The 26186-nt window shown below is 47.3% G+C and overlaps 1 long non-coding RNA gene across 1 annotated transcript in view; it reads left to right on the top strand.

Moving 5' to 3' along the window:
* The window catches only part of LOC141085141 (uncharacterized), a 126190-nt gene that overhangs the window by 32168 nt on the left and 67836 nt on the right, over window positions 1-26186 (top strand). Inside the window, exon 2 of the long non-coding RNA XR_012231220.1 lies at window positions 11525-11558. This is a non-coding gene — a long non-coding RNA (uncharacterized lncRNA). The remainder of the gene's footprint in view (window positions 1-11524; window positions 11559-26186) is intronic.

The following is a 26186-nucleotide window of genomic DNA, read 5'->3' as shown; positions in this document are numbered from 1 at the left end:
CTGGTATAATGTGTAATCAACATATCAGCAAACATCATTATTCAGGGACCCTGCATCCCTGTTTTGCAAAGATAACAGTACAATAAACTGTAGGAGCTGATATAAGAGGTAAATAACAACCATTCATCAACTTAGAAATATCAATTCTACCTACAAGAAGAGTCAACAGAAAGATAATGGTCTAGGCCTCCTGGCTTACTGAAAATAGACTTCTGGATAAATAACATTAAATGATCATAGAATCATAGAATGGTAGAATTGGAAGGGACCTCCTGGGCAGGGCCGGCATTAGCCGCAGGCAGACCAGGAAGCTGCCTGGGGCCCCCGCTCCCCCAGGAGCCCCCAGCCAGTTACCTGCCACCAGTGCCGACTCCCCCTCGCCAGCGCCAACGCATTCAACTATACCGGCTGAGCAGTGTATTATACTATATGGAAGACTGAGGAGTGTATTATACTATATGGAGGACTGAGGAGTGTATTTTAATATATGGAGGACTATAAGGAGTGTATTAAACTATATGGAGGACTGAGGAATGTATGGAAGACTATGAGGAGTGTATTATACTATATGGAGGACTGAGGAATGTAATATACTATATAGAGGACTGAGGAGTGTAGTTTAATATATGGAGGACTATGAGGAATGTATTATACTATATGAAGGACTGAGTAGTGTATTATACTTTATGGAGGACTAAGTAGTGTATTATACTATTTGGAGGACTGAGTTTATTTTAATGTATGGAGGACTATGAGGAGTGTATTATACTATATGGCGGACTATGAGGAGTGTATTATACTATATGGAGGACTGAGGAGTGTATTATACTACATGGAGGACCGAGGAGAGTATTATACTATATAGAAGACTATGGGGAGTGTATAATACTATATGGAGCACTATGAGACATGTATTATACTATATGGTGGACTGAGCAGTGTATTTTAATATATGGATGCCTATGGGCAGTGTATCATACTATATGGAGGACTGAAGAGTGTATTTGAATATATGGAGGACTTTATGGAGTGTATGAGTGTATTATACTATATGGAGGACTATGGGCCACATTATATTATATGGAGGACTATGGGGTGTGCATTTTACAGCATGGAGGACTGTGGTGCACATTATACTATGTGGAGGATTGTTTATGCCAGAACAAAAATCATTGTTCTCAGCAGCACATCGCCGGTGTAAACTGTACAGATTGATCTAATAGTGCTTGTTCTGTTCCCATCATTCTTTCTCAGTTGGTGTAAAGAGGCCGGGAAACAAGTGAACGACTTCAATATTGTCGATCACACTCGTTTAGCGGCATGAGCTCAGCACATGTAAATACAACAGAAATGCTTCTGTGTGATGTGCAATATGTTAGCATTTGGGGCCCCATTTTAATCTTTTGCCTAGGGCCCCACTTTGCCTAAAACAGGCCCTGCTCCTGGGTCATCTGGTTCAACACCCTGCTCAAAGCAGGATTCACTAAATCATCCCAGACAGATGTCTGTCCATCCTCTGTTTGAAGACTTCCATTGAAGGAGAACTCACCACCTCTCGTGGCAGCCTGTTCCACTCATTGATCACCCTCACTGTCAAAAAGATTTTTCTAATATCTAATCTGTATCTCCTCTCATTCAGTTCCATCCCTTTGCTTCTAGTCTTTCCTTGTACAAATGAGAATAAAGATGATCCTTCTACCATGTGTCAGTCCTTGAGATATTTTTAGACAGTTATTAAGTCTCCTCTCAGTCTTCTTTTTTACAAGCTAAACATTCCCAAATCCTGTAACCGTTCCTCATAGGACATGGTTTGCAGACCGGTCACCATTCTACTCGCTCTTCTCTGAACTTGCTCTAGTTTTTTTTATGTCTTTTTTAAAATGTGGTGTCCAAAATAGGACATAGTATTGCAAATGAGGTCTGACCAAAGAGGAGTAGACGGGGATAATGACTTTAGGTGATCTAGACTGTATGCTTCTGTATTACATCCCAGAATTGCATTTGCCTTTTTTGCTGCTGCATCACACTGTTGACTCATGTTTAGTTTATGATCTATTAGTATATCCAAGTCTTTTTCACATGTGCTATTTCTTAACCCTATTCCTCCCATTCTGTATATGCTTTTCTCATTTTTATTTCCCAGATGTAGTACATTTTTCTCTGTTAAGAACCATTCTGTTAGTTGCTGCTCACTGCTCCAGTTTATTTATATCTTCTTGAATCCTCTCTTTCTCTTCTCTAGTATTAGCTATCCCTCCTAACTTTGTGTCATCAGCAAATTTAATCAGTGTACCCTCAGTTTCTTCATCTAAATCATTAATAAAAATGTTGAACAATACTGGGCCCAGAACAGAGCCCTGTGATACCCCACTTGAGACATTCTTCCAACTGGATTTGCAGCCATTTACGACCACTCTTTGGGTCCGATCACTAAGCCAGTTATGAATCCACCTAACAGATGTCTTGTCCATTCCATACTTAGTCATTTTTTAAATAAGGATGGTGTGAGATACTTTGTCAAATGCTTTGCTGAAGTCAAGATATACTATATCTACAGCATTTCCCTGATCCACCCAGTCAGTGATTCTGTCATAGAAGGAGATTAAGTTAGTCTGGCATGACTTATTAGTTACAAACCCATGCTGACTCTGGTTAATCACTTCATTCTTATCCAGGTACATACATACAGTTGTGGCCAAAAGTATTGACACCCCTGCAATTCTGTCAGATAATACTCAGTTTCTTTCTGAAAATGATTGCAAACACAAATTCTTTGGTATTATTATCCTCATTTAATTTGTCTTAAATGAAAAAACACAAAAAGAATTGTCCTAAAGCCAAATTGGATATAATTCCACACCAAACATAAAAAAGAGGGTGGACAAAAGTATTGGCACTGTTCAAAAAATCATGTGATGCTTCTCTAATTTGTGTAATTAACAGCACCTGTAACTTACCTGTGGCACCTAACAGGTGTTGGCAATAACTAAATCACACTTGCAGCCAGTTGACATAGATTAAAGTTGACTCAACCTCTGTCCTGTGTCCTTGTGTGTACCACATTTGTCACGCTAACGCCTTGGCTGAATGGCGTGAGCCGGGGGGTTGTGGCCCCACTGTGCAACAAACCAGGCTACCCTGGAAGACTACGGCAGCTACCTCGGTCTTCGCTGGAGCCTCTGATGGTGAGGTCAGGCTTGTGCGGCAGGTAGCTGCCGGGTGCCACTACAGGGTGGTGTCTGGCTGTGGCTGCTGATCCCACTCAGGAACAGGACACCTGGACAGGTGTGAGTGACAAGCAGGCTGTGACACAGGGCAAGCGGACACGGCTGGGACACAGGGCAAGCAGGCACGGCTTGGTACACAGGACAGGCGGGCACGGCTTGGAGAAACAGGACAGGCGGGCACGGCTTGGAGACACAGGACAGGCGGGCACGGCTTGGAGACACAGGGCAGGCGGGCACGGCTTGGAGACACAGGACAGGCAAGCACGGCTTGGAGACACAGGACAGGCGGGCACGGCTTGGAGACACAGGACAGGCGGGCATGGCTTGGAGACACAGGACAGGTGGGCATGGCTTGGAGACACAGGACAGGCGGGCACGGCTTGGAGACACTGGGCAGGTAGGTGACGGCTTGAGACACAGAGCAAGCAGGAGTGGTATATGAGAGAACAGGTTTGGACCTGTTCACACAGGAGGTGCAGGTATGGATATAGGCAGGAAGGAGTGGAATATGAAGGAACAGGTTTGGACCTGTTCACACAAGAGGTGCAGGTATGGATATAGGCAGGAAGGAGTGGAATATGAAGGAACAGGTTTCGACTTGTTCTTACAGGAAGTGTGGAGTAGGCGGAGCCGCAGGAGTGCGGAGTAGGCAGAGCTGCAGGAGTGCGGCGTAGGCAGAGCCGCAAGGGAGCCGGGCAGGCAGAGCTGCTAGGGAGCCGGGCAGGCAGAGCTGCTAGGGAGCTGAACAGGCAGAGCGGCTAGAGAGCCGTGCAGGCAGAGCGGCTAGAGAGCCGTGCAGGCAGAGCGGCTAGAGAGCCGTGCAGGCAGAGCGGCTAGAGAGCCAAGCAGGCAGAGCGGCTAGGGAGTCGTGCAGACAGAGCTGCGACGGTGCAGATGCACAGATAAAGCTGCGAGGGTGCAGATGCACAGATAAAGCTGCGAGGGTGCAGATGCACAGATAAAGCTGCGAGGGTGCAGATGCACAGATAAAGCTGCGAGGGTGCAGATGCACAGATAGAGCTGCGAGGGTGCAGATGCACAGATAAAAGCTGCGAGGGTGCAGATGCACAGACAGGGAGGACACAAGGAAAGACACGTCAGAGAAGGAACCACAAACAAGGAGACTGACAGACAGAGGTAAGACTGAGTTCAGACAGAGGCACAGGGACAAAGACACAGGGGCCAGGATATTCTGCCTCCTGGCAGGCAGACAGAGAACAAACAAGGCACTGGGAACAAGACTCAAGGACCAGGATATTCTGCCTCCTGGCAGGCGGATAGAGAAATGCTAGGCAAGGTACCAAGACACAGAAATACGCAGTAAGAGCCTTCAGAGAAGGCAAGACATAGGACAGGGCCTGGCTAGCTCAGCAGCAAGGAACTAACTGAGTTTAGACATTGCACAGGCAATGTTTCAGTGGGAGTGGCGAAACTAAATAGTCAAGGGCTCTAGGTGATTGGTAAGGGACATATTACACAGGTGCACCCTGACTGCATAAGAACCAGAGAGTTCAGGCGCCGCCCCCCTATACACACAGTCTGGAAACATGGAGAGCAGAGGCACAGAGCTGGCAACAGACAGAATTCACAGCATGGCTTGAAGCAGAAAGTAAGTTGGTGTGCGGGGGATGGGAGGCCATGCAGTGATGCCAGCAGGGTTGTTACAGTACCCCCCCTTTACGGCCCCTCTTCCTCAAGCCTGCCAGAATGACCTGAAGGAGTATGGGACCACACACAGTCCAGGTTGACACGACATCCTTCAGGTAGGGTGGAATATGTGTGCCATCAGGAATCCCGGAGTGCCAAGCTTCTTGGTGCCCGATGGAGTCAGCTTCCAACACAGAGGGTATAAGGACTTGGATTTTTTTCTCCTGGGTGGCAGAAATCAGGGACCTGGAAGCCTCAGACTTGACCCCTACATCAGCCGGCCAGCTGGAAACAGAAGATACCTTCACTGAGTCCAACTTCAGCCCGATATCCCAAGAAAATTGGACCTCCTCCTTAGGATCAGGAGGAAGCATCTCTGCCCAGGTATCTTCACCAACTAGCCAAATGGAAGCTGGAGGCATACATACAGGGAGCCACTTCAGCCTGTTACCCTGAAAAAACTGGTCCTCCTCTTCCAGGTTGGAGCGTGAGAAAATCTCTGTCTCAGTATCTTCACTCACTGGCCACACGAGGGTTAAAGGCAAATACTTAGGACCCATCTTCAGCCCGTAATCCAGGGGAGGACAATCAAGAGACAGGGATGCTCCTGGGAGCAGACCACTGGTATAGTCGCTGGAGACGTGTGAGGAGACTGACACCGCCTCCCCTTCTTCGGAGACGTCATCACCCCTTGACTCGACAACTAGCAGACCAGATGAAGAAGACGACCTTGCTGACTGAATGCGATGCAAGGGAACCAGACACCTCTTGTCCCTTGGTTGTTTCAAGTGTGGTGCCTTGCTGGGTCTCCAAACATAAATGGGCATCAGGATCTCTGGTTCAGAATGACCCATGGGCATACCAGACAGCCAATGGAAGACGAACTTCTTCGTATACAAAGCTCCGACCTGGAGCTGTAGTTGTCCTTGCAGGACTAGACTGTTCTCAAAGAGGGCTCGGCCACCTTTAGACGATGCCCACGCCGGGTTCTGGAGCTGAAGAATGGAGATCACACACCGACTCTGTATGACTGGTGGCTCGAACACCCCAAAGCTCCCAAAAAGCAACGAAACAGTCATAGGCTTTAATGGAGAGGGAGGACTCTCGCCAGTGGCAGCCTCTCCTACTGGCCCAGGGTTCTTGAGTACGGGCTTCAAAGGGCAGAGGCCAGGTTCCGGCTGCAACTTGGCCCACTTCTTCTTTTTAGACCTCTTGGATCTTGCACGGGAGGCCGCATTGGCAGACTGTGGAACAGCTGATGGCTGGACAGTCATAGGTGGTTGAGAAGATTCACCCACAGGTTCCTCTTGTCTCTGGAAGCTTGGAGGGGAAGACTTTTCAAGAGCAGCTGGACGAGGCATTTCGAACACTTTACGGAAGGCCACCAGGAAGGCCCCCAGGCTCATGACGACAGGGTCCCCTGCTTCCCAAAGGGGACAGATCCACATCAAGGCATCACCAGCTAGGTAGGACATGATGTATCCCACCTTGACCCGGTCAGAGGGGAAACAAGCTGCATTCTGCAGGATGTAGTGCAGGCATTTCTTCAGGAACCCTTGGCACTCTTTAGGGTCCCCATATAACCTAGGCGGGTCTGCTGGGTCGTGCTCTTCATAGGCCAGGAGCTGATTGTAGAGAGCATTGGAGACGATGATTGGTTCAGAGGTCTCCACAATCGGAACCACGCAGGACGGAACAAATTCCTCTGGTTGCTCATACTGGCAGGGAGAAAGTTCATCATGCTCCGCAAGCAGAAGGACATGGGACTCAGCGGGGACCATGGCCTGTGCAAACTGTCACGCTCACGCCTTGGCTGAATGGCGTGAGCCGGGGGGTTGTGGCCCCACTGGGCCACAAACCAGGCTACCCTGGAAGGGGCATGACTACGGCAGCTACCTCGGTCTTCGCTGGAGCCTCTGATGGTGAGGTCAGGCTTGTGCGGCAGGTAGCTGCCGGGTGCCACTCCAGGGTGGTGTCTGGCTGTGGCTGCTGATCCCACTCGGGAACAGGACACCTGGACAGGTGTGAGTGACAAGCAGGCTGAGACACAGGGCAAGCGGACACGGCTGGGACACAGGGCAAGCAGGCACGGCTTGATACACAGGACAGGCGGGCACGGCTTGGAGACACAGGACAGGCGGGCATGGCTTGGAGACACAGGACAGGCGGGCACAGCTTGGAGACACAGGACAGGCGGGCACGGCTTGGAGAAACAGGACAGGCGGGCACGGCTTTGAGACACAGGACAGGCAGGCATGGCTTGGAGACACAGGACAGGCGGGCACGGCTTGGAGACACAGGACAGGCGGGCACGGCTTGGAGACACTGGGCAGGTAGGTGACGGCTTGAGACACAGAGCAAGCAGGAGTGGTATATGAGAGAACAGGTTTGGACCTGTTCACACAGGAGGTGCAGGTATGGATATAGGCAGGAAGGAGTGGAATATGAAGGAACAGGTTTGGACCTGTTCACACAAGAGGTGCAGGTATGGATATAGGCAGGAAGGAGTGGAATATGAAGGAACAGGTTTGGACCTGTTCACACAGGAAGTGTGGAGTAGGCGGAGCCGCAGGTGTGCAGAGTAGGCAGAGCTGCAGGAGTGCGGAGTAGGCAGAGCCGCAAGGGAGCCAGGCAGGCAGAGCTGCTAGGGAGCCGAGCAGGCAGAGCGGCTAGAGAGCCGTGCAGGCAGAGCGGCTAGAGAGCCGTGCAGGCAGAGCGGCTAGAGAGCCGAGCAGGCAGAGCGGCTAGGGAGCCGTGCAGACAGAGCTGCGAGGGTGCAGATGCACAGATAAAGCTGTGAGGGTGCAGATGCACAGATAAAGCTGCGAGGGTGCAGATGCACAGATAAAGCTGCAAGGGTGCAGATGCACAGACAGGGAGGACACAAGGAAAGACACGGCACAGAAGGAACCACAAACAAGGAGACTGACAGACAGAGGTAAGACTGAGTTCAGACAGAGGCACAGGGACAAAGACACAAGGGCCAGGATATTCTGCCTCCTGGCAGGCAGACAGAGAACAGACAAGGCACTGGGAACAAGACTCAAGGACCAGGATATTCTGCCTCCTGGCAGGCGGACAGAGAAATGCTAGGCAAGGTACCAAGACACAGAAATATGCAGTAAGAGCCTTCAGAGAAGGCAAGACATAGGACAGGGCCTGGCTAGCTCAGCAGCAAGGAACTAACTGAGTTTAGACATTGCACAGGCAATGTTTCAGTGGGAGTGGCGAAACTAAATAGTCAAGGGCTCTAGGTGATTGATAAGGGACATATTACACAGGTGCACCCTGACTGCATAAGAACCAGAGAGTTCAGGCGCCGCCCCCCTATACACACAGTCTGGAAACATGGAGAGCAGAGGCACAGAGCTGGCAACAGACAGAATTCACAGCATGGCTTGAAGCAGAAAGTACGTTGGTGTGCGGGGGATGGGAGGCCATGCAGTGATGCCAGCAGGGTTGTTACAACATTGAGCATGGAGAAAAGAAAGAAGACCAAAGAACTGTCTGAGGACTTGAGAAACCAAATTGTGAGGAAGCATGAGCAATCTCAAGGCTACAAGTCCATCTCCAAAGACCTGAATGTTCCTGTGTCTACCGTGCGCAGTGTCATCAAGAAGTTTAAAGCCCATGGCACTGTGGCTAACCTCCCTAGATGTGGACGGAAAAGAAAAATTGACAAGAGATTTCAACGCAAGATTGTGCGGATGTTGGATAAAGAACCTCGACTAACATCCAAACAAGTTCAAGCTGCCCTGCAGTCCGAGGGTACAACAGTGTCAACCCGTACTATCCGTCGGCATCTGAATGAAAAGGAACTGTATGGTAGGAGACCCAGGAAGACCCCACTTCTTACCCTGAGACATAAAAAAGTCAGGCTGGAGTTTGCCAAAACTTACCTGATAAAGCCTAAAACGTTTTGGAAGATTGTTCTCTGGTCAGATGAGACAAAAGTAGAGCTTTTTGGGCAAAGGCATCAACATAGAGTTTACAGGAGAAAAAAAGAGGCATTCAAAGAAAAGAACACGGTCCCTACAGTCAAACATGGTGGAGGTTCCCTGATGTTTTGGGGTTGCTTTGCTGCCTCTGGCACTGGACTGCTTGACTGTGTGCATGGCATTATGAAGTCAGAAGACTACCAACAAATTTTGCAGCATAATGTAGGTCCCAGTGTGAGAAAGCTGGGCCTCCCTCAGAGGTCATGGGTCTTCCAGCAGGACAATGACCCAAAACACACTTCAAAAAGCACTAGAAAATGGTTTGCGAGAAAGCACTGGAGACTTCTAAGGTGGCCAGCAATGAGTCCAGACCTGAATCCCATAGAACACCTGTGGAGAGATCTTAAAATGGCAGTTTGGAGAAGGCACCCTTCAAATATCATGGACCTGGAGCAGTTTGCCAAAGAGGAATGATCTAAAATTCCAGCAGAGCATTGTAAGAAACTCATTGATGGTTACCGGAAGCGGTTGGTCGCAGCTATTTTGGCTAAAGGTTGTGCAACCAAGTATTAGGCTGAGGGTGCCAATAATTTTGTCTGGCCCATTTTTGGAGTTTTGTGTGAAATGATCAATGTTTTGCTTTTTGCTTCATTCTCTTTTGTGTTTTTTCATTTAAGACAAATAAAATGAAGATAATAATACCAAAGAATTTTTGTTTGCAATCATTTTCAGGAAGAAACTGAGTATTATCTGACAGAATTGCAGGGGTGTCAATACTTTTGGCCACAACTGTACATGTTGTTTAATAATTTGCTCAAAGATCTTTCCTGGTATAGAAGTCAGACTCGCCGGCCTATAGTTCCCTGAGTCCACCTTCTTCCCCTTTTTGAAGATAGGAACAACATTTGCTCGTCTCCAGTCTTCAGGAACTTCTCCTGATCTCCAAGAATTTTCAAAGTTTATGGAGAGTGGTTCAAAACTTTCTTCTGCTATCTCCTTCAGTACTCTGGGGTGTAATTCATCTGGACCTGGAGACTTGAATTCATTTATAATAGCTAAGTATTTCCTCACTATCTTTCTGTTTATAATTATCCTGGATTCTTCTATTCCTTTAATAGGACAGTGAAGATCAGTTGATGTTACATTTCCTTTCTGAGAGAAAACAGATGAAAAATAGGAATTTAAAAGTTCGGCCTTCACAACATCCTTTCTTAACATTTCAGCATTTTCATCTTGTAAAAATCCTATAGCATCTTTGACTTTTCTTTTACTTTTGACATATCCCCAAATCCTTTTTTATTGCTTTTGACATCTCTTGCAAGCCTTAATTCATTGTTAGCTTTAGCTAATGTGATGCGTCCCCTGCAGGTTCTGCAGACAGTATAATGTTCTTCTTTAGATATGCCTCCCCCTTTCCATTTGATAATCATTTGTTTCTTCCTTTTTAGCCACATGTTTAAGTTCTGTGTTCATCCATCCTGGTTTCCTTACATGCTTCCTATTCTTCCCTCTTTTCAGAATTGTTGATGATTGTGCTTTGAGAATCTCATTTTTCAAAATTCCCCATCCTTCTTGGACATTTTTCATCCTTAAGGATATCCAGCCATTGGATCCCTCTGATTATCTTTCTGAGTCCCTTAAAATCTGCCTTTCTGAAATCTAACCTTGAAGTTTGAGTCTTCACAGGTCTTCCTCCTCTAGATATACACAATTATAAAATAGCATAGCATGGTCGCTACCTCCTAGGGTCCCAGCCACAAACCCTAATAGTTGAAGACCACAGGCTTGACGTTAAACCACTGTATTTTGGTTGTCCTTCTAATTTCATAAAACTGCATTAATTTACACCAGTGACCCTGTGGGTGCCTTTGGATCATATCACCAGTCTGACTTTACGGCATTGACTATTTTGTCCTTACTGGGTATATTATTAATGGTGGGAACTTATGTGGTAACCCTTCTCACAGTCTAGTGGTGCAATCTCTACATGACCCTTCAGCAAAACCACCTAGTCATAGCTCGGGGAAATTGTAGTCTAGAAAGCTGACATGGCACAGATGGGGCTCTCTAAGTTGTAGCCAGTGGACGAGCTTTTGTGGTACTCTGTTATTGTGCACTACCTTCTATAGGTGGCACTAGAGAGGCCAGGAAGCAATGCCCTGCCTTTATGCTTCCCTAGGCCAGCTTGGTGCACCCCCCCAAGGAGAGTATTTACCCACCGACATGTGCCATATTGCACTGCAGTCCCAATAGTTGCACAACCCCCAATATTAAAAAGAAAATTCAAATCCCCCTTGTCCTACTGTGATGACTGATTGTTCTTATGGGTTATCTGTCTTACTATCGGCCCTCTTGACCCCTGTTGTAATGACCCTTCAGAGTTGAACTCCGGCATCCTGTCTGCCTGTGCTTTGGCTCCTTTTTCCATATTTGCTGCAGTTGTTTTTCCTCCTCTGTCATTTTCTGGATGCAGGTGCCAGGATCTTGCTGTGATTTTTTATTTAGCGTTTTGTCTATAGCAGGAGCCAAAATCCAGCAAATCATAAAAAGATATTGATCGCGGCGGCTCCATTGTTTGTATCTGCAAATTAGCATGAGGTCCGACAAACAGACAAATCTTGTGACTTTGCTCTCCGAGTCCTGAATTTATAGAAACTGTTATCCCCTTTACTGAAATCTCACAGGTTCCTTTCTTTCCCTGTTCTTCTCCAGATGCCATGACATGACACAAAGCAGCGATTACCAGGTAAGTGTCTTACTAACTGGTCATTTACAGGTAAAGAGACTCTCAGAAAATCCACAAAACTTCACATAAAAGTTCCTCGCTCTCCTAATCAGGTGTAACAAAGCCGAAGCTTCAGCTCTTCTCTTTATTTAAAAAATAAATTACAAGTTCCGTATTTTTAAGAAAAAAGTGCTCGTCAATTAAATGTTTTCTTTACTTTTAATCCTGTCCATCCTCACCAGACAGCTCTAAAGCAATTGTTGTGAAATCATTAAAATTGGCTTAAAAAGAAAAGCGGCCAGACAAAAGAAATCCATTTAAAGTGAAACTATAAAAATTGATTACAACAAGTCACATTTATCTCCGAGAGAAAACATAAAAGGAGTTTTGTAAACTCAAGCAAAAGGCGTCGTCTCTTGTTACATTGTTACCAGCCAACAAGGACTGATAACAGCTGCAAGTGAGGAGCAGTACATAATGAACCCACAACCTTCAACCTACAGGAAAGTCCAAATTATTCCCTGAAAGGATTCTCAAAACTTGGTATTAAGTGTTCAAAAACTAGTTACATTCAGAGAGATATTGAAGTATTCTTATGTATTCAATTCTATGTACTTATACGTAGGGGCAGTATTATAGTAATTATATTCTTCTACATGGGGCAGTATTATAGTAGTTATATTCTTCTACATGGGGCAGTATTATAGTAGTTATATTCCTGTGCATAGGGGCAGTATTATAGTAGTTATATTCTTGTATATAGGGGCAGTATTATAGTAGTTATATTCTTCTACATGGGGCAGTATTATAGTAGTTATATTATTGTTCATAGGAGCAGTATTATAGTAGTTATATTCTTGTACATAGGAGGCAGTATTAATAACACTGCTCCTATGTACAAGAATATAACTACTATAATACTGCTCCTATGTACAAGAATATACAGTTAGGTCCATATATATTTGGACAGAGACAACATTTTTCTAATTTTGGTTCTAGACACTACCACAATGAATTTTAAACAAAACAATTCAGATGCAGTTGAAGTTCAGACTTTCAGCTTTCATTTGAGGGTATCCACATTAAAATTGGATGAAGGGTTTAGGAGTTTCAGCTCCTTAACATGTGCTACCCTGCTTTTAAAGGGACCAAAAGTAATTGGACAATTGACTCCAAGGCTATTTCATGGACAGGTGTGGGAAATCCCTTTGTTATGTCATTCTCAATTAAGCAGATAAAAGGCCTGGAGTTGATTTGAGGAGTGGTGCTTGCATTTGGAAGGTTTTGCTGTGAAGGAAACATTCGGTCAAAGGAGCTCTCCATGCAGGTGAAACAAGCCATCCTTAAGCTGCAAAAACAGAAAAAACCCATCTGAGAAATTGCTACAACATTAGGAGAGGCAAAATCTACACTTTGGTACATCCTGAGAAAGAAAGCAAGCACTGGTGAACTCATCAATGCAAAAAGACCTGGGCGCCCACGGAAGACAACAGTGGTGGATGATCGCAGAATAATCTCCATGGTGAAGAGAAACCCCTTCACAATAGCCAACCGAGTGAACAACACTCTCCAGGAGGTAGGCGTATCAATATCCAAATCTACCATAAAGAGAAGACTGCATGAAAGTAAATACAGAGGGTTCACTGCATGGTGCAAGCCACTCATAAGCATCAAGAATCAAAAGGCTAAACTGGACTTTGCTAAAAAAACATCTAAAGCCAGCACAGTTCTGGAAGAACATTCTTTGGACAGATGAAACCAAGATCAACCTCTACCAGAATGATGGAAAGAGAAAAGTATGGCGAAGGTGTGGTACAGCTCATGATCCAAAGCATACCACATCATCTGTAAAACACAGCAGAGGCAGTGTGATGGCTTGGGCATGCATGGCTGACAGTGGCACTGGGTCACTAGTGTTTATTGATGATGTGACACAGGACAGAAGCAGCCGAATGAATCCTGAGGTATTCAGAGCCAAACTGTGTGCTCAGATCCAGCCAAATGCTGCCAAACTGATTGGTCGTTGTTTCATACTACAGATGGACAATGACCCAAAACATAAAGCCAAAGCAACCCAGGAGTTTATTAAAGCAAAGAAGTGGAATATTCTTGAATGGCCAAGTCAGTCACCTGATCTCAACCCAATCGAGCATGCATTTCACTTGTTAAAGACTAAACTTCAGACAGAAAGGCCCACAAACAGCAACTGAAAACCACCGCAGTGAACAGAGGCGTATCCAGGGGGTGGCAGCCGGGGCAGTTGCCCCGGGCGCAGGCAGCAGGGGGGCGCAGTCGGGCCACCTAATGCAGCGGTCCGCAGTGTCTCCCCCGGCGGCTGCGTTCTGCCGCTCCCCATCCTGTGAGTCGGCTGTTCTCTGTGACGGCTGTCAAGCTGACAGCCGGAGCAGAGAAGGAGGCCGCGCCGGCTCCCAGGCAGCAATTGTACTGGCGTCTATACAGACGCCAGTACAATTGAAGCTTTGACCGCGGGACAGAGCGACGTCAGCAGCGTGATCATGTCATGTGATCACGCTGCTGACGTCACTCCCCGGCGCCCAGAGCAAACGCTGGTGGTAAGTTTGCTCCTCTGTGGAGCTGAAGAACCACCGAAGATGGGAGATGGGGGGGGTGTTAATGAGTGGGGGGGTTAATGAGTGGAGATGGGGTTTAATGTGGGGATGGGTGTTAATGAGTGGGGGTTAATGAGTGGGGGGATAATGAGTGGAGATGGGGGTTAATGTATGGGGGTTAATGAGTGGAGATGGGGGTTAATGTGTGGGGGTTAATGAGTGGAGATGGGGTTAATGTGGGGATGGGGGTTAATGTGTGGGGATGGGGGTTAATGAGTGGGGGGTTAATGAGTGGGGATGGGGGTTAATGTGGGGATGGGGGTTAATGAGTGGGGTGGGGGGTTAATGTGGGGATGGGGGTTAATGTGTGGGGATGGGGGTTAATGAGTGGGGGGTTAATGAGTGGGGATGGGGGTTCATGTGTGGGGGTTAATGTGTGGGGATGGGGTTAATGTGGGGATGGGGGTTAATGAGTGGAGATGGGGTTAATGAGTGTCGGGGGTTAATGCGTCGAGATGGGGGTTAATGTGTGGGGGTTAATGAGTGGAAATGGGGGTTAATGTGTAGAGGAGTTAATGTATGGGGGGTTAATGAGTGGAGATGGGGGTTAATGAGGGGGGTTAATGAGTGGAGATGGGGGTTAATGAGTGGGGATGGGGGTTAATGTGTGGGGGTTAATGAGTGGGGATGGGGGTTAATGTGTGGGGGGATTTGGAGTGGGGGTACATTATGTGTGGGGGGATTTGGAGTGGGGGTACATAATGTGTGGGGGGATTTGGGAGTAGGGACAAGGGGTTATTGAGTGGGGATGGGGGATACTTAATGTGTGGGGGGATTTGGAGTGGGGGTGGGGGATTTAATGTGTGTGGGGGAATTTGGAGTGGGGATGGGGGTACTTAATGTGTGTGGGGGATTGGGGATGGGGGGATTTGGAGTGGGGATGGTATTTAATGTGTGTGGGGAGATTTGAGGACACAAAATGAAGAGTATGTATGAGGAAACAGTATGGGAGATGGGTGCAAACAGTATGAGTAGTGAATGGGTAAATGTATGAGGACACAGTATGGGGAGTGAGGGTGATGGGATGTGTGCAGACACAGTATGGGGAGTCAGGGGTATGTGTGAGCAGACAGTATAGAGAGTGAGGGGGTAAATATATGAGGAGACAGTATGGTGAACAGAGGGGATGTTAGAGGACACAGTATGAGGAGGGAGGGGAATGTGTGAGCAGACAGTATAGAGAGTGAGGGGGTAAATATATGAGGAGACAGTATGGTGAACAGAGGGATGTGAGAGGAGACAGTATGAGGAGGGAGGGGAATAGTGTGAGGCGACAGTATATTGCAGATATTTGTATTTAGGGACATTATAATGACTCTTCTATCTTTAAGGGCATCATGTGGAGATTTGCTGCAGAAAGATTGGAGAAGATGGAAGTCTGCAGAGACGGCTGTGGATGAGAAAAACTCACCATGGGGTCTGGACAAGAAGAAGAAAAGGAGAACGACTCCAGAGATGACATAATCTATAAGGTACCTGGATGTACATTTTATTTTTGATACTGACTAATTCTCATGTTTTTATTTGTTAGGAACATTAAAGGTGTTATCCAGGTTTGTGCTGAGTCTGAAGACATTCTATGTGACTGCAGACTTCTGAATTCTCACAGTGCTCACTGAACGCTGTCAGGATTCTCTCGTGCCGGTAATTTACATACATGCGGTCACATGCTGACTAGACATGTGTGGCCTCACTCAATGAAAATGAACACAGCGAGGCCAACACGTCTAGTTGTAATGTGGCCAGAAGTATACAAATCACATACCTGTGCTGACATGACTGTACATCGGCAAGGGAGAATCCTAAAAGTGTGCAGTGCATTCATTGTGAGAATTCAGAAGCTGCAATGTCAGGATTCAGCTCTGCAGGTTCCAGTGCCATCACATAGACACTTCACTCATATGCGATTTTCATAGTAATGGTCTTGTGATAACGAGCTTCTCATCCTGCTTTCAGTTTTTTACTGAGCATTGAGAGCATTAGGGAGAGCGGCTCGTGGGTACATGGCTAAGTGTCCAAGTCGCATATGTACTTGGGGGGGGGCCGAACCAAATTTTTGCCCCGGGTGCCAGAAAGCCTAGATACGCCTCTGGCAGTGAAGGCCTGGCAGAGCATCAAAAAGGAGGAAACACAGCGTCTGGTGATGTCCATGAGTTCAAGACTTCAGGCAGTCATTGCTAACAAAGGGTTTTCAACCAAGTACTAGAAATGAACATTTTATTTACAATTATTTAATCTGTCCAATTACTTTTGGTCCCTTTAAAAACAGGGTGGCATATGTTAAGGAGCTGAAACTCCTAAACCCTTCATACAATTTTAATGTGGATACCTTCAAATGAAAGCTGAAAGTCTGAACTTCAACTGCATCTGAATTGTTTTGTTTAAAATTCATTGTGGTAATGTCTAGAACCAAAATTAGAAAAATGTTGTCTCTGTCCAAATATATATGGACCTAACTGTAAGTGCTAAAATACTGCCCCAATGGACAAGAATAAAACTACTATAATACTTTTCCTGTGTACAAGTATATAACTACTATAATACTGCTCCTATATGCAAGAATATAACTACTAGAGTTGAGTGAAACGGGTCGAACAATTTCAAAAGTCGCCGACTTTTGGCAAAGTCGGGTTTCATGAAACGAAACCCGACCCTAGGATGAGGTTGGCCACGAGGTCGGCGACTTACGCGCCAAAGTCGCGTTTCAAAAGTTTGTTTAGCGCTCTTTTTCAGCCAATCAGGATCCACGGACACTGTGGGCAATGTGATGACATAGGCAGGGGTCACCACCATCTTTCAGAAGGGCATGCAAGTGATTGGCTTGCTTTGGTGGGCGTCACAGGGGTTATAAAAGGGCGTGCACGCCGACCGCCATCTTACTTCTGCTGATCTTAGCATAGGGAGAGGTTGCTGATTCTGTAGGGAGGGAGAGCGTTAGGCAGGGAAGAAGACAAAAAAACTGCTTCTGCTGCTAGCGATTTTGCCTGTGCAACACACCAGTCACTGTGTGTGCAGTGCAAGGGGAGGCTATATTGTGGTGGATCAGCGGTGTTGGTTGTCAGGCTGCCTTCTAAGGCTTCCTGACAGCTGCATTGCTGTTTCCCCACTGCTCTGCAAACTGCTTTTTTAAAAGCAATCCCAATTTTTTTTTTGTCCTGCTAAGGTACTGTGCGTGCATTTATTCACACCATACAGTGGTGTACGCTCCTCACACAGTACTGTGTAACGGCTGTTATCACAGCCACAGTGAAGATATCTGTGTGTCACTGTGGAAGGATAAGTGGAGGACTTGTTCCGTTCTTACAGACCTACACTCTAGGGAGATTCCTATTCTGCCCAATTCTACAATTCACTTTTTTCACACCTGTGCCATCGAGCCTGTGACATAGCGCTCTGATATTCAGTGGGCCTCACACAATCCAAAAGTGTCCAATGTCCACAAGTGTCTGCAGAAATTCAAAATCTCCCTTATCCTGTAGTCACTTTTTTCACACCTGCTGCATCGAGCCTGTGACATAGCGTTCTGATATTCATTGGGCCTCACACAATTCAAAAGTGTCCAGTGTCTGCAGAAATTCAAAATCTCCCTTATCCTGTAGTCACTTTTTTCACACCTGTGCCATCGATCCTGTGACATAGCACTGTGATATTCAGTGGGCCTCACACAATCCAAGTGTCCAGTGTCCACAAGTGTCTGCAGAAATTCAAAATCTCCCTTATCCTGTAGTTACTTTTTTCACACCTGTGCCATCGAGCCTGTGACATAGCACTGTGATATTCAGTGGGCCTCACACAATCCAAGTGTCCAGTGTCCACAAGTGTCTGCAGAAATTCAAAATCTCCCTTATCCTGTAGTCACTTTTTTCACACCTGTGCCATCGAGCCTGTGACATAGCACTGTGATATTCAGTGGGCCTCACACAATGCAAAGTACTACATGAGAAATGCAAAGTACTACATCTGGGCAATAAAAATGAAAAAAGCATATATAGAATGGGAGGAATAGGGCTAAGTGACAGCACATGTGAAAAAGACTTGGGTATACTAATAGATCACAGACTGAATATGAGTCAACAGTGTGATGCAGCAGCAAAAAAGGCAAATGCAATTCTAGGATGTATTAACAGAAGCATACAGTCTAGATCACGTGAAGTCATTATTTCCCTCTACTCCTCTTTGGTCAGACCTCATCTGGAATATTGTGTCCAGTTTTGGGCACCACATTTTAAAAAAGACATCAACAAACTGGAGCAAGTTCAGAAAAGAGCGACCAGAATGGTGACCGGTCTGCAAACCCTGTCTTATGAGGAAAGGTTGCAGGATTTGGGAATGTTTAGTTTGCAAAAGAGAAGACTGAGAGGAGACTTAATAGCTGTCTACAAATATCTAAAGGGCTGTCACATTGTAGAAGGATCAACTTTATTCTCATTTGCACAAGGAAAGACTAGAAGCAATGGGATGAAACTGAATGGGAAGAGACACAGATTAGATATTAGAAAAAACTTTTTGACAGTTAGAGTGATCAATGAGTGGAACAGGCTGCCACGAGAAGTGGTGAGTTCTCCTTCAATGGAAGTCTTCAAACAGAGGCTGGACAGACATCTGACTGGGATGATTTAGCGAATCCTGCTTTGAGCAGGGGGTTGGACCAGATGGCCCAGGAGGTCCCTTCCAACTCTACGATTCTATGATTCTATGATTCTACAATCCAAGTGTCCAGTGTCCACAAGTGTCTGCAGAAATTCAAAATCTCCCTTATCCTGTAGTCACTTTTTTCACACCTGTGCCATCGAGCCTGTGACATAGCACTGTGATATTCAGTGGGCCTCACACAATCCAAGTGTCCAGTGTCCACAAGTGTCTGCAGAAATTCAAAATCTCCCTTATCCTGTAGTCACTTTTTTCACACCTGTGCCATCGAGCCTGTGACATAGCACTGTGATATTCAGTGGGCCTCACACAATCCAAGTGTCCAGTGTCCACAAGTGTCTGCAGAAATTCAAAATCTCCCTTATCCTGTAGTCACTTTTTTCACACTTGTGCCATCGAGCCTGTGACATAGCACTGTGATATTCAGTGGGCCTCACACAATCCAAGTGTCCAGTGTCCACAAGTGTCTGCAGAAATTCAAAATCTCCCAGAAATTCAAAATCTCCCTTATCCTGTAGCCACTTTTTTCACACCTGCTGCATCGAGCCTGTGACATAGCGCTCTGATATTCAGTGAGCCTCACACAATCCAAAAGTGTCCAGTGTCCACAAGTGTCTGCAGAAATTCAAAATCTCCCTTATCCTGTAGTCACTTTTTTCACACCTGTGCCATCGAGCCTGTGACATAGCGCTGTGATATTCAGTGGGCCTCACACAATCCAAGTGTCCAGTGTCCACAAGTGTCTGCAGAAATTCAAAATCTCCCAGAAATTCAAAATCTCCCTTATCCTGTAGTCACTTTTTTCACACCTGTGCCATCGAGCCTGTGACATAGCACTGTGATATTCAGTGGGCCTCACACAATCCAAGTGTCCAGTGTCCACAAGTGTCTGCAGAAATTCAAAATCTCCCTTATCCTGTAGTCACTTTTTTCACACCTGTGCCATCGAGCCTGTGACATAGCACTGTGATATTCAGTGGGCCTCACACAATCCAAGTGTCCAGTGTCCACAAGTGTCTGCAGAAATTCAAAATCTCCCTTATCCTGTAGTCACTTTTTTCACACCTGTGCCATCGAGCCTGTGACATAGCGCTGTGATATTCAGTGGGCCTCACACAATCCAAGTGTCCAGTGTCCACAAGTGTCTGCAGAAAATCTAAATCTCCCCTGTCCTATAGACACCTTGCACCTTGTTTTACATTACTATATAGTTTGTAGGATTTTGTCTACATTTCTACCAAAAATGAGGAAGGCTGGTGGAAGAGGCCGTGGAATTGGGCGGGGGTTGGCAGCTGGTAATGATGGTGCTGGTGGTGGATCTGATGGTAGTGGCAAAAGCAAAATAGGACAGAATGCAGGAGGTGTTAAGCCTGCGTCATCGTCTGGCTCCATAAGGCTTCGAAGGCTTAGTTTTCTAGGAGTTGACAAACCGCTTTTAACGCCAGAGCATCAGGAAAAAGTTTTGTCTTACATTGCTGACTCAGCCTCCAGCTCTATCGCCTCCTCTTCTGAAGTTGTAAAAAGTAAAAGCACTGAGTCGTCATTGGAGGCTCATGTTCATGAACCACACCTTTCCTTGTGTCCTTCACCACAACCAAGATTGAAGGATGACGCAGGCCATATTACTGATTACTCCATGGAGCTGTTTTCACATACCATGCCTGGATTATCAAGTGAAATGGTGAATTACCCAGGCCAAGATGAATCTGACATGGAGTGCACTGATGCATGATTCTGCTGGTACATTCACTCAGAGCACTACATTGTCCTCGCAGTGTACAGAGCCAGATTCTGACCCTGATGAGACTCAGGTGCCCATTCCCGCACACTATACCACCATACACGGTGACACAGAGGAAGGTGCACATGACATTGAAGAGGAGGTGATGGATGACCCAGTTGTTGACCCAGATTGGCATCCATTGGGGGAAGAGGGTGCTGCTTCCAATAGCTCAGATGAGGAGCATCCACAGCAGACATCAACATCGCAACAGCTGTTACCTGGCAGGCCCGGAGCACTCCAAAGACAGGTTCCAAAAATCAAAAGAGTTGCTGGACAGCTTGTCCAGAGGGTCAAAACATCACAGCGTGCTAGGCCGCAAAATGTCTGCCAAAGTAGGAAGAGTGCAGTGTGGCACTTTTTTGAACAAAATCCTCATGATCAGGCCAAGGTTATCTGTAAGAAGTGCGCAAAGACCTTTAGCCGAGGGAAAAATCTGAAAAATTTGAATACCAGTTGCATGCTTAGACATTTAACCAGCATGCACTTGCAAGCGTGGACATAACACCAAACCTCAAGTGCCACATGTGCAACTGATCACAAAGAAGGTAGTCAGCAACGCTACATTGTTTCCCCCACTGTAAGCCCACCGGTTAGCACAGCAGCAAATGTTGAGGTGTCGTTGCAAGGCCACAGCAGTCAGGGAATCCCACTGTTATATCAACGAAATACTGAATCTAGGCCATCAGAAAGAACACCAACTCCATCACCATCATCAACCCTCTCTCAGTCCGCCCTGTCCACCGCTACTTCCACCATATGCAGCTCTCAAGTCCAGTTCACCCTCCCAGACACTATGAGTAGGTCAAGAAAGTACTCAGTCTCTCATCCGCGTACACTGGGTTTGAACGCCCACATTGCCAAACTAATCTCGTTTGAGATGATGCCCTATCGGTTGGTGGAAAGCGCAGCTTTCCGCGAACTCATGGCCTATGCAGTACCACGCTATGACCTACCCAGTCGCCACTTCTTCTCTCGCAAAGCCATCCCAGCCCTCCACCATCATGTGAAAGACCGCATTGTCCATGCACTCAAGCAGTCAGTGAGTGGAAAGGTGCACCTCACAACTGATGCATGGTTAAGTCGGCATGGCCAGGGCCGTTACGTGTCCATCACTGCGCACTGGGTTAATGTGGTGGATGCAGGGTCCACAGGGGACAGCGGTGGTGGGACAGTGCTGCCTAGCCCACGGTATAGGAAACAGTTGCCTGTAGGCGTTCCACCCTCCTCCTCCTCCAGAAGCGAAAGCTCGTCCACAGAGCGCAGTCGTACGAGCACTCCATCTGCAGCTGCCACTGTTGCACACGAGGTGTCCCCCTATCGAGCAGCTAGTGGAAAGCGTCAGCAGGCTGTGTTGCAGATGATGTGTTTGGGCGACAGACACACCGCCGAGGTGCTGGCCGAGTACTTTCAGCGACAAACTGAGTCATGGCTGGGCAGTGTACATCTTGAGGCAGGCAAGGTAGTTAGTGATAAAGGACGTAATTTTGTGGCAGCCATAGCCCTTTCAAAACTCAGCCACATACCTTGCTTGGCTCACACCTTGAACCTGGTGGTGCAGTGCTTCCTCAAAAATTATCCGGAGTTAACAGCCCTGCTCCATAAGGTGCGAAGACTGTGCGCGCACATCCGCCGGTCGCCTGTACACTCCGTTCGTATGCAGAAGCTGCAGCGATTGCTCCACCTTCCCAACCACCGCCTCATTATCGACATTGCAACAAGGTGGAACTCCACCCTGCACATGGTGGAGCGGCTGTGCGAGCAGAGGCAGGCCATAATGCATTTGTGGGAGGATACACGGCCAGGCACTTTGAGAGCAGACATGGAGTTGACAGGTGTGCAGTGGTCGAAGCTGAAAGACCTCTGTAAAGTCCTTCAGTGTTTTGAGGAATGCACACGGCTGGTAAGCGCAGACGACGCCATCCTAAGCATGAGCATCCCACTTATGCGTCTGCTCATGCAAACTTTGACGCACCTTAAGGAGCAGGCGTCTGCAGCCAATGTTGACGAGGAGGAAGAGGTGGAGGGAATCCTTGATGACATTCAGCCATTGTCTGCTCAGGGACCTCTCCTGGACGAGTTGGAGGAAGAAGAGGAGGAGGAGGATGATGATGGGGATGATTACTTAGGGGAGGAGGATGCATCTCGTGGGGCAAGTGAAAATGTTAGCGTGGCAAGGTCTGGTACAGGGTTTGTGCGCGACTGGAGGGATGTGGATTTGCCAGAAAGTGCTCCTCCAACCAGCACTCGCAGTGCATCATTGACACCGGGAACATTGGCCCACATGTCAGATTATGCCTTGCAGATCCTAAAAAGGGACCCCCGCATTGCCAAAATGATGAACGATGACGACTACTGGTTGGCCAGCATCCTGGATCCACGCTATAAAGGCAAATTACAAAACATCATGCCACAGGAGAACCTTGACCTAATATTGGCTAATAAACAAGCAACTCTGGTAAATCGGTTGCTTGAGGCATTCCCAGCACACAGCAGCGGTGATGGTTCTCACACGAGCCGTACGGGCCGGGGGCAGCTTGGCAGAGGTGTTCATGGTGCACACAGCAGAAGTGGTGTTGGAGACAGGGGTTTCATGACAATGTTGTGGACTGATTTTTCAAGTACCGCTCACACAACTGGTAATACAGCATCGATGGAAAGTGACAGGAGACAGCAGTTGTCAATTATGGTTACAAACTACTTTTCCTCCCATATCGATGTTCTCCCACACAGGTCATTCCCCTTTGACTATTGGGCTGCTAAACTGGACACCTGGCCTGAATTGGCACAATATGCCTTACAGGAGCTCGCTTGCCCAGCTGCAAGTGTGCTATCGGAAAGAGTCTTCAGTGCAGCTGGATCAATCCTGACAGAAAAAAGGACCCGTCTGTCAACCCAAAATGTGGATGATCTAACCTTCATTAAAATGAACCATGCATGGGTTTCCAAGGATTTTGTCCCACCTTCCCCTGATGACACTTAGGGTGACAGAAAAATGGCTTGCTTTGGTCCACCTCTTCCTGGGATTTGACCTATTTCGCCTTTTGCATCAGCTGAATGTCCAACATCAACATATGCCACTTTCTAAAACTCCCTAACTGTGCTGCCCCCCCCATGGCCGGGTTCACCACCTAGCACACGACACCGTGCGAGTGCCATTGCCCTGGACAGGTGGGTAGGCCGACTCTTGGGCGCGGGCACTGGCACAGGGTCCCTCATAGTGCAATCAAGTGTCTCTGACGGTGGTGGTGCACACCCGCCGTCAGACACACCGCCGTACTATGAGGGGCCCAGTGCCAGTACCGACGCCCACGAGTGGGCCCCCCTTGCTTGGGCAGGGCCCCAGCATTTGCAATCTTTACCTCTCCCTGCTCCTCCGCTGTGTAGTCTGGGCCGTCAAATCCATACTGTGCCTGACACCATCTGAGCCTGCCTCCTGATGTATAGACATATCTTTTGAATGTGTACGCTATCCATACATGTTATCCGGGGATACGGTACCCTTTCTCACCTTTGTGCAATCACTTGCAAGCCATACTGTGCCTGACACCGTCTGAGCCTGCCTCCTGATGTATAGACATATCTTTTGAATGTGTACGCTATCCATACATGTTATCCGGGGATACGGTACCCTTTCTCACCTTTGTGCAATCACTTGCAAGCCATACTGGGCCTTACACCGTCTGAGCCTGCCTCCTGATGTATAGACATATCTTTTGAATGTGTACGCTATCCATACATGTTATCCGGGGATACGGTACCCTTTCTCACCTTTGTGCAATCACTTGCAAGCCATACTGGGCCTAACACTGTCTGAGCCTGCCTCCTGATGTATAGACATACCTTTTGAATGTGTACGCTATCCATACATGTTATCCGGGGATACGGTACCCTTTCTCACCTTTGTGCAATCACTTGCAAGCCATACTGGGCCTAACACTGTCTGAGCCTGCCTCCTGATGTATAGACATATCTTTTGAATGTGTACGCTATCCATACATGTTATCCGGGGATACGGTACCCTTTCTCACCTTTGTGCAATCACTTGCAAGCCATACTGGGCCTTACACCGTCTGAGCCTGCCTCCTGATGTATAGACATATCTTTTGAATGTGTACGCTATCCATACATGTTATCCGGGGATACGGTACCATTTCTCACCTTTGTGCAATCACTTGCAAGTCATACTGGGCCTTACACCATCTGAGCCTGCCTCCTGATGTATAGACATATCTTTTGAATGTGTACGCTATCCATACATCTTATCCGGGGATACGGTACCCTTTCTCACCTTTGTGCAATCACTTGCAAGCCATACTGGGCCTTACACCATCTGAGCCTGCCTCCTGATGTATAGACATATCTTTTGAATGTGTACGCTATCCATACATGTTATCCGGGGATACGGTACCCTTTCTCACCTTTGTGCAATCACTTGCAAGCCATACTGGGCCTTACACCGTCTGAGCCTGCCTCCTGATGTATAGACATATCTTTTGAATGTGTACTCTATCCATACATGTTATCCGGGGATACGGTACCCTTTCTCACCTTTGTGCAATCACGTGCAAGCCATACTGGGCCTAACACCGTCTGAGCCTGCCTCCTGATGTATAGACATATCTTTTGAATGTGTACGCTATCCATACATGTTATCCGGGGATACGGTACCCTTTCTCACCTTTGTGCAATCACGTGTAACCCATACTGGGCGTGAGAACGGCTGGCGAGCTGTTAAGCAAGCTACAGCACCTGTGGTTTGCACACGTAAGTTTTTCATTTTTTTCAGGAATGATGGTTAGGCCTAATTCCGGAACTGCGGTTGACCTGCACTTACTGGGAAATCATCGTTCGCGAGTAATAATTGTAATCAGTGCTCCCCATCACTAACGTTGTTCAGCGGGTTATCTGCACCTGTAAGCGACAAACGCTGGCCTTTTCAGTGTAGCGCACATGCAGCCACGGACATGTAAGGGCATGACACACCAGTTATTGGCCAATCTCATGTGCCAGAGCCTCACGTGTCCCTCTAGTAAGCCGGACTCGGACCGCGGGGCATGACGGAGTCTCCTTCGTTAACGGAATTAAGCTTGCAATGTGTGCATCTGTTCTGTAGCTGGCATGGTTGAGGTTGCCCGTGTTGAGTCAAATTACGCCGTAGGCTCCACTCCTGGTGGTGCCCTTCTGGACATTCCTTTAAGGTTCAGCTTTGCAACCATACTGCCCACGTAAAACAAACACTTTGCCTTCATGAACGCTGTTTGGAGGGTCATGACTCGTGGGAATAACGCCGCCCAATCAGTTAACCTGCTAGAGAGATCCTTCATTGCTCCCAAGCATAACATCACACTCCCTAGGAGGAAGGTAATGCCACTGTGGCGACCGTACTCCTGGGGGCGACACAAGTGCACTGATGCCCAGCCACTGCTCGATGAATCTGCTGGTACATTGACCCAGACCACTACATTCCCCTCGCACGCTACCCGGCCTGAATCTGACCCTGATGAAACTCAGTGCCGTCGCCAACGAGTGGGCCCCCCCTGCTTGCTCAGGATCACAGCACTTGCAAGGTTGAAATACTGTGCAGTG

This window comes from Dendrobates tinctorius, unplaced genomic scaffold (genome assembly GCF_039654945.1).
Source record: "Dendrobates tinctorius isolate UK_male_01 unplaced genomic scaffold, ASM3965494v1 ptg000028l, whole genome shotgun sequence".
Classification (NCBI taxonomy): Eukaryota; Metazoa; Chordata; class Amphibia; order Anura; family Dendrobatidae; genus Dendrobates; species Dendrobates tinctorius.
Note: the sequence above shows the minus strand (reverse complement) of the source record. Positions and strands in the feature narration are given on the sequence as shown.